We start from the raw sequence: 13,372 nt of genomic DNA, 5'->3' as shown, positions 1-13,372 counted from the left end.
TACAACAATTAGATGTACAAGTCGTTATGTCAAAAACAAAATTTACAACTTTGGTGAGCAGGGGGAGGATTGGGTGGACGCGGGGGGAGGATGTGAAGGGATGGGGAAAAAAAACAAAGGAGGATGCTACAATTCTTTATAAGAAATGTATTCATTGTTTTGCCCATGTAATTGTAACCCCTGTGTACGGTATTTTCACAATAAAAAAAGAAGAGGACAAGGATGTCCACTCTCTCCACTTTTTTTCAATTTAGTATTAGAATGCCAAGCTACAACAATAAGACAAGATGCAAATATAAAATCGATCCAAATAGGGAAAGATGAAGTAAAACTCTCCCTCTTTGCAGATGTCATGATCTTGTATTTAAAGTATCCCATGGACTCCACTCCCAAATTACTCATAATGATTCAAAACTTGGCAAAGTAGCCAGTTATAAAATTAACCCTAAAAGACAATGGCTTTTCTCTAATCCAACAATGAGAAAAGTGTGGCTCAAACAAGGAAAACAACTCCATCTATGATAACCCCCCCCCAATAAAAAGCCTAGGAATTAAGCAAAAAGTGAAGAATCTTTATGATGAAACTTTTTTATTTTTTGTCAGTCACGGGTCTTGAACTGTGGGCCTGGGTGCTGTCCCATGGCTCTTCAGCACCAGGCGAGAGCTCTATCACTTGAGGCACAGCACCACTTCCGGTTTTCTAGTGGTTTATTGGAGATAAGAGTCTCACAGACATTCCTGCCCTGGCTAGCTTTTAACCATGATCCTCAGATCACAGCCTCCTGAGTAGCTAGGATTACAGGCACGAGCAATCAGTGCCTGGCTGATGAAAACTTTAAAAATCTAAAAAAGGAAATCAAAACAGAAATTAGAAAGTGGAAAAACCTCCCATGCTCCTGGATTGGAAGGATCAACATCGTGAAAATGGCAATACTTGCAAAGGCTATCTACAACTTCAATGTGACCCCTATCAATATTCCAACCTCATTCTTGAAGGAAGTAGAAGAGGCATTCCAAAAATTCATTCGGAACAATAAAAGACCCCGAATAGCAAAAATCATCAAAAGCAGAAAAAAAAGTGCTGGAGGAAAATGAATACCAAATTTCAAACTCTACTCCAACACCCCAGTAATCAAAACAGCTTGATACTGACACACGAACAGACTTCAGGAACAAAGGAATATAATTGAAAATGCAGAAATGAACCTAGAGACCTATAGCCATCTAAACTGCGATAAGGGAGCTAAAAAATTAAAATGGAAGAAAGACAGCCTCTTCAGGAAATGGTGATGGCCAAATTGGTTAACTACTTGTAGAAAACTAAAGCAGGATCCTTATATATCACCCTGCACCAGTATCAACTCCAAATGGATCAAAGACCTGTAGTCCAAGCAGACATTCTGAAAACATTACAGAATGGAATTGGAGAAACTCTAAGTCTCCTTGGCACAGGTCAAATTTTTCTTTAAAGAGACCCAGAAGCACAACAAATCAAAGAAAGTTTGGACAAATGGGATTGCATGAAATTGCAGAGTTTCTGCATGGCAAAGGATGAAGCTAGCAAGTTCAATAGAAAGCCCAAGAATTAGGAGAAGATCTTCACTAGCCATACAATGGACAAGGGTCCCATATCTAAAATATACCTGAAACTCAAAAAATTAAATCCCTTAACAACAAATCTTCACAGAAACAACTGCCCAATAAGTAAGTGGGCTAAAGACTTAAAGAGAAACTTCTCTGAAGAGGAAAGAAGAATGGCCAATAGACACATGAAGGAATGCTCAACCTCCCTAGCTATAAAAGAAATGCAAATCAAAACAACATTCAGATTCCACCTAACCCCAGTGAGTATGGCTACAATCAAGAACTCTAACAACAGATTCTGTATGATATGTGGGCAGAATGGAACCCTAGTGCATTGTTGGTGGGTGTGTAAACTTGTTCAACCACATTGGAATATAGTATGGAGATTCCTCAAAAGACTCCACATAGAGCTCCGCTATTTCCCAGCAATCCCACTTTTGAGCATTTACCTGAATGATACAAACATGATTATTTTAAAGCTACCAGCACGACAATGTTTATTGCAGCATTATTTATCATAGATAAGATATGGTAGCAACCCAGATGCCCCTCAGTAGATGAATGGATTAAGAAACTGTGGTATATATACACAATGGAATTCTATGCCTCTATCAGAAAGAATGACATTGCCCCATTTATTAGGAAATGGAAAGACTTGGAAAAATTTATTTAAGTGAAGTAAGCCAGGCCCAATGAAACATAGGTCTCATGGTTTCCCTTATTTGCAATAAGGTATATTTGTGAGACAAGCAGAAACGGTCAGATAAGTTGATATTAGGTGAAATGAACCCCAATATAAGTATTCAAATGTTTTTTCTCTCTTTCTTGTGATTGTTTCTAACATTCATAAGATGATTTCTTTGTTGGTTTGTATGTCCGATCCCCACAATATAACCCCTGTTTTCACTGTATTTGATGTTGGTATAATTTGTGGAGGGGAAGGGAAGAAACTAATAGTTTAAATAGGGATACAGATGGACCCATAGCAACAATGAGCTATACAAGTCGTTATGTTGAAAAATTAACTTTACAACTTTGGCCTGGGGGGAAGATAGGGGGACACGTGGTGGGGGGATGAGAATGGATGTGAAAGGGAGACAGAGGACGATGCAAAAATGCTTGATAAAAAATGTACTCATTACTTTGCTCATGTAATTGTAAGATCTCTGTACAGTATTTCCACAATTAAAAAAAAAGAAATATACTATTCAGAAATATATAGAATTAGGGCTGGGAAGGTGGCTCAGTGGTAGAGTGCTTACCTTGCATGCTTGAGGCCCTGAGTTCAATTCCTCAGCACCACATAAGCGAAAAGAAAAAAATCCACAAGTAGCGCTATGGCTCAAGTGGTAGAGCATTAGCGTTGAGCTGAAGAGCTGATGGACAGCATCCAGGCACAGAGTTCAAACCCCATGACTGGACCCCAAAAAATATATATGGAGAGAGAATTATAAGATATAAAAATACTTAAGACAGAGGATCATTGTAGTATTAACAAATATGTGCCCTGTATCTGTTGGATATATTTTCACTTCTGTTATAGTGGCCTTTGAATTATTAAAGTTGTTCATCTGATGTTATCTAGTTTATTCTTGCTTTTCTTTTGCCATTAATGAGCGTCCTGAGCATCTAGGATTACAGGCATGACATATTGGCGCATCTTTTTCTTTCAATATTTTAAGGGTTTTCCACTTTCCTTTTAATTCAAACATTGTCCTGTCAGTAATTCTGCACATTCTCAGACTGTTGTTCTCAAAGATGATAAGCATTTGTTTGATCGGTAATTGTCCTGTTCATTATCTTTGACATAGTTTTCATTGTTTCTATTGATTTGCCCTTCTTAATTATTTAATATGACGATTAGAATATTTAATATATAGACTTAAGTTTTACCTCTTTGGAGATTGTAGAAGTCATGTCAAAAGAATTTTTTAAAAGATTCTTATAGAGACAGCATTGTGAACTTTATACATAAAAAAAAATTAGTTGATCTTCGTTCCTATGAAGAAATAATAAAAACATGATTTAAATTATATGGTGATATATTTTTAAATGGCATATGAACAAAAATATGATAATCAGCAAAATTTTCCCTAGTGACTATCCCATTTATTCCCCCATCCCACTTTTCCCTGCTCGGGAGCCTAGAAAGGAAAATGAAAATTTGTGTTGATTATTAAACATTGTGAAATGCTCAAACTAGCTTTTTAGAAGCTCTAGAGGGTTGGGATGTACAACTGTGTAAGTGACCAAGCCTAGCATATGCAATGCCCTGTGCTGGAACTTCAGCATGAAGAAGAAGAGGAGGAGGAAGAAGAAGAAGAAGAGGAGGAGGAGGAGGAGGAGGAGGAGGAGGAGGAGGAGGAGGAGGAGGAGGAGGAGGAAGAAGAAGAAGAAGAAGAAGAAGAAGAAGAAGAGGAAGAAGAAGAAGAAGAAGAAGAAGAAGAAGAAGAAGAAGAAGAAGAAGAAGAAGAAGAAGAAGAAGAAGAAGAAGAAGAAGAAGAAGAACAAGAACAAGAACAAGAACAAGAACAAGAACAAGAACAAGAAGAAGAAGAAGAAGAAGAAGAAGAAGAAGAAGAAGAAGAAGAAGAAGAAGAAGAAGAAGAAGAAGAAGAAGAAGAAGAAGAAGAAGAAGAACAAGAACAAGAACAAGAACAAGAACAAGAACAAGAACAAGAACAAGAAGAACAAGAACAAGAACAAGAAGAAGAAGAAGAACAAGAACAAGAAGAAGAACAAGAAGAAGAACAAGAAGAAGAACAAGAAGAAGAACAAGAAGAACAAGAAGAACAAGAGGAGGAGGAGGAAGAGGAGGAGGAGGAGGAGGAGGAAGAGGAGGAGGAGGAGGAGGAAGAGGAGGAGGAAGAGGAGGAGGAGGAGGAGGAAGAGGAGGAGGAGGAGGAAAAGGTACAGAATCATGTTTATCCACATTTTATTTAATGAATAATTGTGGCAAAATAAGTGTTTCAAGTTTCATTTTGATCTTTACAGTAGTTCCTGTTTAGCCTCTGGATATACATTTCAAGTTGATACCTATAATCAATGAAGTACTTTATGGAGTTAACCCTCAGTATCCAGAATTTCCACATCTAGGTGTTCAATCAACCAGAAATTTAAAATATTCAGGAAAAAACTTGTTCCCCAAACATTCAAAAGAGCAACTATTTACATACTGTTACATGTATGTTGGTAATATATATAACCTTGACGTGATTTAAAGTGTAACTTACTTTGTATGACATACTATGCTATTTTCTATATGGGATTAGAGCCTATGCTGATTTTAGTATACTCAATCAGTTCTGGAAGCAACACTGTAAATACCAAGATGACCATTTTATGCTTTTACCCAGACAAATATAGCTACAATAAAGCTTCAGTTATAAATTGGGTACAGTAAGACAATAATAACAGTAACTAATAAAAATAGAAAAATTGTAACAATATACTGTAAAAAAATCAAGTAATGTGAAATGGATGTGGAAGTGCATACCTGTAATTCCAGGAAACAGAAGCCTAGGCAGGAAAGTAATCAAAGAGATATACAGTGAAACTTTATCTCCAAAAGAACCCCCCCACCCCCCCAAAAAAGGTATTATGTGAATGTGGTTTCTTTCAAATTATGAGATGTTTTACCGTGTAATCTTTTCAGAGCACAGTTCAGCACATGTAACTAACTACAGAAGGGGAAATTACAGTGAAGGGGACTACTGTATGGTTTTTTTGTGTGTGTGAAGAGAATAATGTATCTTATTTAAAGGTTTTTTTTTTTGAGAAGAAAAACCATGCACAATTCTTTTGCCTTTTTCTGAAACTCTAAGACCTTTCTCCCCTCCCAACTAACCATCTTCCCACCTGGGTTCTGGAAAGGACAAGCACTCCCAAATTAGCTTAGCTGTGCCATCACGTCTTTTCATGGCAACAATGCTTGAAAAGAAATGTACTAATTACCTTGCTAAGGTAATTGTAACCTTTCTGTACGGTATTTTCACAATTAAATAGAAAAAGCAGAAGTACAAACATGATTTGTTCCTGAACAATCAAGCTTCCTGTAGCCTGTTTTATTCTTCCTATTTTGCTCCCAGATGCCCAGAAGACACTGGTTTGAAGACATATTCTGTATTGTCAGGTGTGTGAGATAAATGACTCCCTTAGAAGAAAATGTGAATTTGAACATTGAAATTGAGAAGGGAAATCAAACTCTTCCATCTTTTTTAGTAAGGACCAGAAAAAAATGGCATGTACTTACATGCTGAGAGTAAGCAACTTTTGCCACCTGTGGTAATGAATTTAATTTTGATGCTGTTGTGAAATGTGTCTGACATGTGTCCTGAACCCTAATTCCTTATTTTCTGAGAGCACCACCTCTTCAGAAATTCGGATTAGTGCTGTGAATATTTACTTCCTGTAAAATGTAGTTGCTTGGATATTTTGATTTTGTGAAAGCTTGGTTAGTTTGATATTGTTCTCTCAGTTAAACTATAAGCAAATAAAAATGAATTGAACCTGATTAAATGAAATTCTTTCTGCCCATTTACTCTGGTACAGATTTCTCTGATTTAGGAAATCTATATTTTAAGTCATTCTGGATGCCTAACTAGGTCTGTGTATGGGGATGAGTCAATAAGAATTGCAGACTTTGCCACATTGATTTTGGAGCAAAAACTTATAGCTGGTAACTGGGCAACGATTCAAAAGACAGCAGAGGCTGAAGCCATGAGCCCTCCTGCCTGTGTTCAGCTCCAAATCTGTTCTAAAACACCCTCACTTCTCATGCATTGGTTTCTTTTCCTATCCAAAAGGTTTCTGGAGCTTCAACTTATGCTGGCCTCCTAGTATGCCAACATGAGGGAAGTCAAAGCAAGCAAGGCAGATGTGGCAGAGGGATTTTTTTTGTCGGTTGTGGGGCCTGAACTCTGGGCCTGGGCGCTGTTCCTCAGCTCTTCAGCTCAAGTCTAAAACTGCTGATCTAAACAACAGCATATATCAACTAGATTTAACAGACACCTATTGAATATTTCACCCAGCAGCATCAGAATACAAGTTTTTCTCTGCAGAACATAGAATATTTTCCAAAATAGACCACATTTCAGGTCACAAAGCATTCATGTCCAAATTCAGAAACATTGAAGTTGTACCTTACATTCGCTCACATCACAAGGGAAAAAAATTAGACCTCAACACCAAAAACCACCAAAGAAAGTCCTGTAACATATGGAGGCTGAACAACACACGGTTGAATCACCAGTGATTCAGGGAAGAGTTTAGAAAGGAAATTCAAATGTTCACGATATTCAACAAAAATGAGCACTCAAATTACCAGCTCTTCTGGGACAGAGCAAAGGCAGTAGGCAGAGGCGAGTTTATAGCTTTGAGTATCTACATCAACTAATTGGAGAGATCTAAAACCAAAAATTTAATGAGACATCTGAACCTTCTTGAAAAAGAGCAGCAAGATAAACCCTAATCATTGAGATGGAAAGAAATAATTAAAATTAAATCAGAATTAATTGAATTAGGATCCAAGAAAACCATAGAGAGCATCAACAAAACAAAGAGTTAGGTCTTAGAAAAAATTAACACATTTGGAAGACCCTTAGCAAATCTTATCAGAAAAAGAAGAAAACTCACCCAAATAAATAAACTCAGAGATTAAAATGGAAACATCACCAGAGCAATAACCAAGATTAAGAAAAGTAAAAGGGAATACTTATCAAAACTATGCTAATAAGTTTGAGACCTTGGCAGAAATGGACCTTTTCATAGCAAATATCGACATGCCGAAACTAAAACAAGATGAGTTAAAACATTTTAACAGGAGCATATCTACAAATTCAATGCAATACCTAAAAATATCCCTATTTCATTCTTCAAGGAATAGAAGAGACAATCCAAAAATTCATAGGGAACAAGAAAAGACCCTGAATAGCATAAAAGATCACTAACAGAAAGAAAAGTGGAGGAATAGCAATGCAAAATTTCAAACTGTGCTAGTAATCAAAACAACTCGGTAATGGCACAAGAACAGACCTCAGGTCCAATGGAATAGAATTGAATCTACAGATATATAGCCATCTAATCTTCGATGAGAAACCGAAATAATTAGAATGGAAGAAAAACAGCCTCTTCAGTAAATGGTGCTGGCAAAATTGGTTAATCAATTGTAGATAACTAAAGCTGGATCCTTATATATCACCCTGCACCAGAAACCACTCCAAATGGATCAAAGACCTCAGAGTCAAAGCAGACACTCTAAAAACATTATAGGATGGAATAGGAGAAAACTTAGAACTCCTTGGCACAGGCCGAAATTTTCTTAATAGAGACCCAGAAACACAGCAAATCAAAGAAAGGTTGGACAAATGGGATTGCATGAAATTCCAGAGCTTCTGCAAGGCAAAGAACATAGCTAGCAAGATCGATAGAAAGCCCACGGTTTGGGAGAACACCTTCACTAGCCATACAACAGACAAGTGTCTCATATCTAAAATATACCTGGAACTCAAAAAATTAAATACCCCAACAACAAATCCTCAGAGAAACAACTGACCAATAAATAAGTGGGCTAAAACTTAAAGGGAAACTTCTCTGAAGAGGAAAGAAGGATGGCGAATAGACATATGAAGAAAAGTTCAAACTCTCTAGCTATAAAAGAAGTTCAAATCAACCCAACATTGAGGTACAACCTCAGCCCAGTTAGAATGGCTATAATCAAGAACTCTAATAACAACAGATACTGGAAGAGATGGGGACAGAAAGGAATCTTAGTGCATTGTTGGTGGGCGTGTAAACTTGTTCAACCACTTTGGAAAGTAGTATGGAGTTTCCTCCAAAGACTCCACATAGAGCTCCCCTATTTCCCCGCAATCCCACTTTTGGGCATTTACCCAAACGATCACAAACAAGACCATACTAAAACTACCAGCACAACTATGTTTATTGCAACATTATTTACCATAGGTAAGATATGGAACCAACCCAGATGCCCCTCATTAGATGAATGGATCTAAAAAAATGTGGTAGATACACACAATGGAATTCTATGCCTCTATCAGAAAGAATGACATTGCCCCATTTGATAGGAAGTAGAAAGACTTGGAAAAAATTAAGTGAATCAAGCCAGGTCCAAAAATATAGTTCCCATGGTTTCCTTTATTTGCAATAACTAGTATATTTTTGAGACAAGCAGAAAATGTAAGTTAAGTTCATGTTAGGTGTAATGAACCCCAAGATAAGTATTGAAATGCTTTTTTTTCTTCCTTGCAATTGTTTCTAACATATTTATAAGATTATTTCTTTGTTGCTTTATATGTCCCTCCCCCATGGTATAACCCCTGCTTCCATTTTATTTGATGTTGGTATAATTAGTTGAGGCAATGGGCAAAACCAACCTTTAAATTGGGATACATTGGACCCATTGCAACAATGTGCTATACAAATCATTATGTCCTGTAGAGAGCTGTGAGAGGCCGCACCTGGAAGATAGCACCAACTTCCGCCCTCCGCCTTCCTGATGGCGAGTGCTCTCGTGGTAAACAACTCCTTATATGGCTAAGGCAAAGAATCTGGCTTGCTTCCACACACCTGAACCTATTGGTGGTTCTCACGTGGCGTATCAGCGTTGGCTACCCAGTGGGTACTTAAGGCTGTGGGGAATTCTCCCCAGGGTTGGGGTCAGAAGATTACTCAAAGGTCCTGAATAAACTGCAGAGAGAAGAGTCCAGTGTCGCGTCTTCCTTGCTGGTCGAGGCGGTAGCGACACGTGGTGGCCCGTACGGGGAACTCAGCCATAACCCCAACGAGGACTCAGAACTCTCTGCGGTCAGGGTGGTGCACCGGTAAGTTCCCAGGTAAAAGGGGAATCCGCGACAAGAGCAGGGGGATTTTTGCTCTTCTCAGTAGATAAAGAGAGAGTGAGAACCCGGGGCTAGTCAATAGAGTAGCCAAAAGTGAAAGTAAAAGTCTGTTTACCAGCTTTAAATGTTTAAAACATGGGCTCTTCTTCTTCGCACCCAATTTTTTTGGCTCTCAATGAGCTACTGCACTCAAAAAAGTTAAAAATAAAAAAAAGTACTTTAGAGAGATTTTTGAATGAATGTGACATCGTTGCCCCGTGGTTCGCTGTCTCTGGAAGCCTCACGGTGGCCTCTTGGGAGAAACTAGGGAGGGACCTAGATTTTGCCTCTGAACAAGGAATGCTTAAGAGCGGAGTGAGACCAATATGGAAACTGATAAGAGGCTGTCTCGAGGACCAGCGTTGCAGTGAGGCGGTAGAGAATGGTCAGGCCGCCTTAGAAATGCTGCAGGAAGAAAGATCGGAAAGGGCAGACAGCGAAAAGGAGGAGAGCAGGGGGGGGTTATACCCCGATTTTGCCGAACTAGAGACCTCTGAGTCTACAGACTCAGAGGAACTACAATCACTCATAGAACAAATAGAAAAAACAAAGATAAGTAAGAGGAGGAAAGGGAAGGAGAGAGAGGACCCAGATAAAGACGAATGCACGCCCTCCGTGCACCGCCCCACACCTTCGGCCCCTCCGCTCTATGCGGAGTACCCCAGAAGTGGCAGCCTTGGCTGTTCTTTCAGCCCAGGCGTGTGGAAAGCGGTCAGAACCGAGTTATATCTAGCCTGTCCAATATTTCAGGATCCACAGGGACAGCAGTATCATGAACCCTTAGATTTTAAGGTTATAAAATCTTTAGCTGAGTCTGTGAGGACTTACGTAATCACAGCCTCCTTTACTGTAGCCCAGGTGGAGGCCCTAAACAGACATTGCATGACACCCGGTGATTGGAGTGGGCTCGCACGAGCTTGTTTGAGCCCAGGTCAGTATTTAGATTGGAAGGCCTTTTTGATTGAATTTGCTAGTGAAGAGGCTGCGGCCAATCAGGCTGGGGGAAACCCAGCTTGGGACAGAGATATGCTGCTTGGACAGGGGAGATTCGCCAATCAGCAGATAGGCTACCAGGTTCAAGTTTATGAACAAATCAATAAAATTGGCATAAAGGCATGGAAGGCCTTACCAAATAAAGGCAAGGTGAGTGGCAATCTCACCAAAATCCTGCAGGGCTCTATGGAGCCGTTTTCGGACTTTGTTGCCCGTATGGTCGAGGCCGCTGGCAGAATTTTTGGTGACCCAGACACAGCCATGCCATTAATTAAACAGCTTGTTTACGAGCAGTGCACTAAGGAATGCAGAGCCGCCATAACCCCATATAAGAATAGGGGACTAGAAGCATGGATGAGAGTTTGCAGAGAGCTGGGCGGACCACTAACTAATGCTGGATTAGCTGCTGCTGTGGTGCAATTAACCCAGAAGAAGAGGGGCTGGGAAGGTGGCTCAGTGGTAGAGTGCTTGCTTTGCATGCCTGAGGCCCTGGGTTCAATTCCTCAACACCACATAAGCAAAAAGAAAAAAGCCGGAAGTGGCACTGTGGCTCAAGTGGTAGAGCGCTAGCCTTGAGCTGAAGAGCTGAGGGACAGCGGCCAGGCCCAGAATTCAGTCCCAGAAAAAAAAAAAACTATTTAAAAAATGCTGCAAATTTGTCTAAACAGTTGTCTAGTTATCTTTTAGGTAATTGAACTGGGGAGTTCGACAGCCTGATGGAACAGCTCAGGGTTGCCATCGTCATGGTGAACTCGACCTGAGTGGATGCAGGATTGGCGGAGGGCTTATCTTCTTGGATCTCAGTTGCTATGAATCATCTCAAGGAGGGGGCGGGTTTGGGAGCCCTGACAGGCCTCCTGGTGTTAGCCTCCTTGGTATGTCTGTGGTGCATTTGCCAAATTAGAGGTTCTCAGCGTTGCAGTGCAGCCATGATTAACCAAGCCTTTACAGTCATTGGAGCAGGTCAGTCCCCCCAAGCGTGGCTTGCCACCCTAAAACAATGAACACAGATTGCAAAGCCAAAGTACTGCAGTTGAGAGGCATGAGTTTTGCCCTCGAGGAGAGCATGTTCGATTGCACACGGGTTCGATTCGCCTTTTCCCGTCCTTGTGAAAAACGAATCAATGGACAGGCTGAGTCATCCCTAGAGAAAGTACCCTCTGGGAGAAGGCTTGTATGCAGTCCTTGCATTGCACAACAGGGATCAGACCTCTGTTCTCATCTGTGTTCTTTAAACAAAAAAGGGGGAACTGTAGAGAGCTGCTAGGGGCCGCACCTGGAAGATGGCGCCGGCTTCCGCCCTCCGCCTTCCCGATGGCGAGTGCTCTCGTGGTAAACAACTCCTTATATGGCTAAGGCAAAGAATCTGGCTTGCTTCCACACACCTGAACCTATTGGTGGTTCCCACATGGCGTATCAGGGTTGGCTACCCAGCGGGTACTTAAGGCTGTGGGGAATTCTCCCCAGGGTTGGGGTCAGAAGATTACTCAAAGGTCCTGAATAAACTGCAGAGAGAAGAGTCCGGTGTCGCGTCTTCCTTGCTGGTCCAGGCGGTAGCAACAATGTCCAATAAGGAACTTAACTTTTGCCAGGGGTAGGGTGTTGCAGGGGTGGAGAGGGGAGATGGGAAAGGATGAGAAGGGGAAACAGGAGGAGGCAACAATGCTTGATAAGAAATGTACTCATTACCTTGCCCATGTAATTGTAACCCCTCTGTATGGTATTTTGCAAAAAAAAAATAAATAAATAAATAAAGTTTGTCAGAATAATGTCAAAAAGTTTTTGACAGAATCATCATTAGTGTATCACCTAGAATCTGGATATGGTTAGTAACTCTAGAGGATTTTCTCATACTCTCAGAATTTTCGTAAACATATATAATAAGTCAAATGAGGTGGTTTATACCTATAATCCTAGCTACTCTGAAAATGGAAATGTCCATAGTTGCAGTTCAACGTCAACCTGGAAAACATACAAGAGACCTCCATCTCAATCAATAAAAGCTGGGTGTGCCAAGGTGTGGCTGTCATCCTACCTATTTTGAACATAAAACTAGGAAGTTCCCTATCCATGTAGCCTAGGAATAAACAAATACAAGATTCTTTCTCAAAAACAATCAAAGAAAAAAATAGCTGGATATGGCATGGTTCAAGTGGTCAGATGCCTGCCTGGCAAATGCAAGGCTCTGAATTTGAATCCAAGTACTTACCTCAAAAATTAAAAGTAAACCATATGAATTAATTCTCTATATCACTTCTCAGTGCAATTATCTTATGTATTCTTCAAATAATCTGGTAGTGAAAGCAGAGAATTGATTAAACCAGATCAATATAATAGGTGAAATTTACCCCAATATAAGTATTTAAATGGTTTTTTTCTTTCTTGCAATTGTTTCTAACATATTTATAAGATTATTTCTTTGTACTGGGAATGCCTAGCTTCTTCATGGCTCACAGGCTGGTGAGCTCATGTGGACCCATTCACCTATTAGGCCTGCTAGGCCCGAGTTCAGATCCCAGACCCGCCAAAAGATTCATCTTGATGTCACAAGCAAATAGTTGCCACTGTTTTCCTTTCCTGTGCAAATCCTGGGTCTCAGCTAGGATGGAGAATGCATGGGCCACCGTGTGGTCAGGGAAATAAGTTGTTATACATGTCAGCTGAGTTATACCTGTCATCATATACTCAAGAAAATACACAATATATCCATGAATAGCATACAAAATAAAGACAATAACTACAATTAATATATGATGCAGTACACTCACGGATGTGAATTTACATCCCATATTTCAATGTTGCATTGAGGACTATTTTGGTCTCCCTGGGGCTCAATCTCAGTTCCTGGGAACAGCCCAGCTGCTTCCTGGCTCACAGTCTGGTGTGATCAACTGGAC

This window comes from Dipodomys merriami, unplaced genomic scaffold, assembly GCF_024711535.1.
Source record: "Dipodomys merriami isolate MVZ:Mamm:240054 unplaced genomic scaffold, mDipMer1.0.p SCAF_96, whole genome shotgun sequence".
In the NCBI taxonomy this organism is placed as follows: Eukaryota; Metazoa; Chordata; class Mammalia; order Rodentia; family Heteromyidae; genus Dipodomys; species Dipodomys merriami.
Note: the sequence above shows the minus strand (reverse complement) of the source record.